Here is a 5,964-nt window from a genome sequence, read left to right as displayed (position 1 = left end):
AGTAGGCCTCGAAACATATTTTGGGTAAAAACATAACTGGCCCATAAGATTAATGGGCTGATGTGCTTGTTGGACCACTGGAAATGGGCTAACATGAACGGTGAAAAAAATAGTTCGAACCAAAACAAATGGGCCAAAACTTACTGGGCCCAGGCGGCGGCATGTCAGACCCAGACTGGAGTGTTGATGCCACATCATCATGTAAATGCGTGACGGAAAAGTCTGTCACAGAGGCCCGGGCCTGGGGCGGGCCGGGTGGGCTTGGGGGCCGATCGGTGACGGTAAATGACCGTCATAATTTGGCCTAAATCCATGACAGACGGAAAATCCGTCAAGGTTGGTCGGGTGGACAAATTATGACGCGATATACATGACGGACAGGCCCACCGTCACCGACTGTCATCGATGACAGTTTCTGGGCTCTAGGTGACAGACAAGGGCTGTCATAGATTACCATATTTCTTGTAGTGGCACGCACTCATTCCCTCGCACGCCCACGCGGGTACACGGGCGGACGCAATTTTGTACCAAGATCCACCCCATGTGATAATTTGACGCGTGTAAAGTCGTTCACTTCATTGATGGTCTATTAATACAGCGCATGCAAATTGAGTGGATGTGAGGGCGGAAGAAAGACATTATTACTCCACTGCGCGCATGCGAGTAGTTAAATCATGGGTTGCTAGTAGTACTTCCATTGGTCTCCTTCGTATTTTGTGCCAATTTTTCACAGTAACATAATATTTATGCATTTGAGCAGTGTAGTACTTGAAATTTATGTTCCGCTAGACTCATCGGGAGCCGTTTCGGGCCTCAAAACCAAAACCACCAATTAATCTTTACCTTGTTCCCATCACATTCGAAAGCTTGCTCACACCTACTAGTACGTACCAAACCTGAACGTGTTCCCACTATGCAGGTATTAGTACTAGTGCTAGTACTTAGGTTATAAAAAGGGGAACTACCTAACCAAAAATTACTCTACCTTTCCTCCTTATAAGTGCTTCTTCTTCGTCCATCATTGCCATGGCCGGTGAGCAGAGCTCTAGGTCGAGAGCTACTCGTAACAAGGGAGCGGCAACCAAGGCTGTGGAAAAAAAGAGAGGGCTCGCCGCCACGCAGAGACCTCGAAAGATCTCTCACGGGCAGGCGATGGCTCCCAGGAGCGCCCTAGCCGCGGAGGCGAACATGCTGAGCCGGCGGAGCTGGAGTCGTTATCCCTCGATGGCATGCCCGATCAGCTCAATAAGCACCTCAATAAGCAGAAGGAGTTCATCCAAGGCTTGATGGAGTTGCTGAAGGAGAGCCTCGATGACATGCCCGCTGAGCTCAATCAGCAGGGGGAGTTGACCGCCGGCTTGGTGATGCTGCTGAAGAAGAGCATTGCCTCGGAGAAGAAGGCGACCGGCGAAATCCTGCGACTTCAGGAGGACAAGGCGAAGCTCTGCTACGAGATTGACCTATTGAAGGAGAAGAACGCCGCCTGGAAGAAGCTGCATGAGAATAGTAGTTCCTCGATGAAGATGCTGCAGGCCCTCGTCATGGAACAGAAGGAGGAGTTGGCGAAGCTCCGCATCGAGCACCCGGCTGCTGTCAAGGAACGTAATGCGGTCGTGGAACAGATGATGAAGGCTCGCGTTGAGAAATCCCGCGTCATGGACAGAATGAAGAAGATGGCAGAGGAGACACGCAAGGAGATGCAGGTCGTGGAGGCGATGAAGAAGCAGTTATGACTCTACGACGAATTAGATCATTTGGGGTGATAATCTTCCTTCTTCTTTTGCTCCTGTGTTTCATCCTTTGCTTCGGGTGTTTCGACGAACGTGTCACGTTCTCTGCGAGGCATGAATAGAACAATGGTTTTTTTGAGGGAATGAATAGACCAATGCTAACAATGAGATGACTAGCAAATTAGATCATTTTTATCGCCATATGGCACTGGCCTGCCGTGTTTCGTGCTCCTCCGTCGCAGTACTACTCCAGTGGAAAACTTGACTATACCGCACCGTTCTTTGCTCCTCCTCGATCAGGTCGTCGGCGCATTTATACGAGCAGTCAAATCACAAGGCCCCGCCTTCCAGCAGTAATGAGCCATCAAATCACAAAGGACCTCGCCTCTCGTGAAACCGACCAAGCTAGACAGACCCGCCCTCTAGCCTTTAAAAAAATGTATACTTTTGTACGGCAGTAGTATCGATGGATTGCGCCATGGAGCAAAACTTGAAAATAAAAAAGGTGGTACATATAGAGAGCGCTCGTCGCCAAATTATGCATATAGTACTATTAAAAAGGCTAGTCACAATAATGGTGTCCAGCACAACCCACCCCTGAAATAAAACTAAGAGGGTGCTTGGATACGTTTTAGTCCCATGACTAAAAGTAGTGGGACTAAAACATGCTAGCCTCACCCATGCTTGGATCCAAATACTAAAAAGGGTAAAATCAAGTTAATGAGCATTTATTATCGTCCAAACCCTCCAATCCAGAACTCGCCTGTGTTAAAGGAGAGGAGTTAAATGAGTAGAGATAGGACTAATCCATATTTTAGTAGGGGTACCCCTGACTAAATTTTTTTAGTCTCAAGACTAGTTTTAGCCCCTCTTTAGTCAGGGGTGCTTCGAACTTTAGCCTCTTAAAGAGACTATTTTTAGTCAGACTAAAATAAGTCCCTTGGATCCAAGCACCCTCTAAGCATCCTGGAATTCTTTGACAAAACTAAGCACCCTGAAATTCTTTGACAACTAAACTGCTGGCTATATGATGTTGGCCATATATATTGTACGTATACAATGTGAAGAAACGAGTGGTAGTACTATACCAACTAAAATATGAAATGTAAGAAATAGTAGTATGTACGTACTGAAGAGTTAAAGTAACGAGAAGAAATAGAACATAGTTCTGCTGGGGGCTCAGCACAACACACCCCTCAAATTAAATTAAGAACACCTGAAATTAAACTTTGCAACTATTCCGTAGACACTGCATTAGAACCACCATGAGCAACGACATTGCCACCTTACTCGGAGTCCTCATCCACGTCGTCGACTTCGTCCTTGTCCCTCTTACTCTTGGCCGATACTTCTTTGCTTGAACCGCACACTTGGCTGTTGCTCTTCACCCAACCCTTGTAGATATTGAAGCAAAGGTAGCCATCCATTGTAGCGTAGTGGATGTGGTCTATATCTAGTACATTCCACTGCCATGCATGACGATGAAACATGTATGGAGGTTTCTCCATTTTACCATACGAAGGATGAACCATGGCTCCTGCCAGGGTCAGCATTGAAGGCTGACGAGAGGACACCAGCCGATTCTTCTGGAGGTCGAAGGTGTTGCCTACAATGAGGCCTATCCGACGCAGGACTTCTTTGTCGTTACCAAAATATACAGTAATGAATTTGACTAGGTTGCTCTGGAGGAAGTCCTTAAAATCCTGGCACTCAATGTCGGCATGGCATATGTGGAAGACCAAGCATAAGTCATGCACGCAAACCTGGATCATGGCGGGCTTCTTCCTCTCTTCGTCCTTTAGATCCTTCTCTCATCCCAGGACTATGGTGTACTCAACATCTAGCCCAGCGACCCACTCATCATCTGAGTCTTCGAACATGCGTCTGAAGCGAGAAAGGCATCCTTTCACCGTCGCGGAAGAACGGGTGTAGATGACGCCGAACTCATCGCCGGTGATGGTTCTAACCTTGTACTCACCACCGATCGTGGAGATTTGGGACGCCATGGATTTGGGAGGAGGGTTAGGATTAGTGGAACTGCCGTAATGTGAATGGACGGGACGACTAGGAGTGAACCGTCGTAGTATTGAAGGACGTGCGGGGACGAGTAGGAGCGAACTGCCAGCGTGCGAACAACAGGGTAGTGGCTTCCCATTATCCCATGATCACGGGGCCCCACCTGTCCAACAGTAACTCGCTATCAAATCACACAGCCCTACGTTTGCAGTAGCCTACTCCCTCGTCTTCTCGCGTCTCTGTCGAACCGACTAGGAGGAACTGCCCCGCCGCCTACCGTGCAGGAAACGCCCCGCTCTTGACTTTTAAATAGTATACAGTATACTAATTTTGTATCCATGGATTGCGCCCGCGCCATGGAGCAAAGCGTCTAGAAAATGGTGGTACACATGTACGGAGTATACAGCACGCCCGTCGCGTTCGCGTCGCACCCCAGACGGTCGGTCGGTCTTGCACGCTGCTCTCTGAATTGAACGCGCGTCATATTGCGTTTGCACAGACATGTGCGAGGGCAATTGAGAACCGACAATAGGCACACTCCCCGGCCCCGCAAGTCAGGTGACTTAATAGAAGAGGGAGACGAGTGATAGTACTAGAGAAGTGTTGTACTACGTTGGTGCCTGGACGATCCCTGCAAGACACGGAATATCAGTTCGTCCATGCATGTGACCAGACTCCAGCAGACACGCCTGGATTGGCTATCGTCTACATATCATGCAGGCTGTGTTGTACATGGTTGTAGTTGTGGTGAGCAATCTAAAAAAGGTTTCTTGTCATCTCGCAAAATTAGGTGTCATGTGCTTCGGATCACTGTGAGGGTTAAACAGTGACAACTGAGTTGGGCTAGTCATTGGGGGCACATGCACGAACAGTGACTACTCGGCTGCCATCTAGGTCAAGCCGGCTATGTTAATTAGGACATCTATCGACGGACCCCTTTTCTACGAGTTTATCTTTAATTTGAGCTTTGTTCCTCGTCTAGTTTGTCCGTCGGGATTCATGTTGTCTCCTTTGGGCAGTGAGGTTATGATTTCTTGTCATGTGGCATTTTTTCGTGTTATATGTTATAATCCGGCGCCTCAGATCAAAATGACGACAACTGCGCCTCCGGGCCACGTGCATGAAGACTTCTCGACAGTCATTGACGAGGTTAAGCCGGCTCCGGTAGACAAAAGAAAACTAGTACTACTCCACTATATAGGCAGGAGCCTCCGCGCTTGCTTGCTAGTGTTGCTCTCTTCACACTGTCTTGGCCTCTCCAGATCTAAACACGACAGCGGTGGCCACTCTCTCTCTCTCTCACTCTCTCTCTCTCTCTCTCTCTCTCTCTGCTCACCGCTGGTCACAGATCCAGCCGGATCCTCTCCGCCGGGGAAGGTGAGAAGGTGCAACGTTCACGCGGTCGTCCTCGGTGACGGCTCTTACCCACTGCTGGGCGCGTCCCGATCAGCCTGCCTTGCCGTTCTCTCCCAAGCACCACTAGCGAGGAAGGGCCTCCGACCCCTTCTTCCTCGCTGCCATAGTGTGGGCAGATCCGGCCTCCCGCCGCCCACCTAGCGACATCCCGGCGACCATTAGGTATAACTTCCTTCGAAACCGGCCTTGCTCTACTTCCCGAGCTCCTGATGTCGCTGCATTTGTATCTTTTACTATTTCTCATGCCCCCTCGTAGGTAGGATCGATCGGCTGTTCGAAAACCACCTAATTTTTTTACGTTTAAGAGGTAAAACTAGTTCATGCACTCGAATCTAGTACTACTTGGTTCAAACAAGGAAGAAAGGGGGTGGGGGAGGATTTGTTACCTGAATCTAGGACTTGGTCGAAAGAGGAAATAATGGGGGTGAAAAGTAGCAGAGACTAGCTATCCAACTGGTCTCTAGGTCTAATAGGGAAATAAAGGGAAACGCAGTACAAACTCAATATAAACCCGATCTATTGGTTGAAAAAGGAAAGAAAGTGGGGACTGGGGGACAAGTCAACAGAGTAAGTCCAGCACTAGATTTGCTAGCCTCACACAGTATAAGGTGGCTATACCGAACAAAAATGGGACCAACCCACATATCCTGTTATGATGTTTGTTGCCCCGAGCCACTCTTATGTAATGCCACTGGTAAAATGTAGCAGTTGCACTGTTAAAAGTAAGGACACGCTAAACCAATGTTGTTTTCAATGTAATGCCTCTAGTAATATGAATCAATGACACTTCTTTACATGTCAT

The sequence above is a fragment of the Triticum urartu genome, chromosome 4 (assembly GCF_003073215.2).
Source record: "Triticum urartu cultivar G1812 chromosome 4, Tu2.1, whole genome shotgun sequence".
Taxonomy (NCBI): Eukaryota; Viridiplantae; Streptophyta; class Magnoliopsida; order Poales; family Poaceae; genus Triticum; species Triticum urartu.
This window is presented reverse-complemented; position numbering follows the sequence as displayed.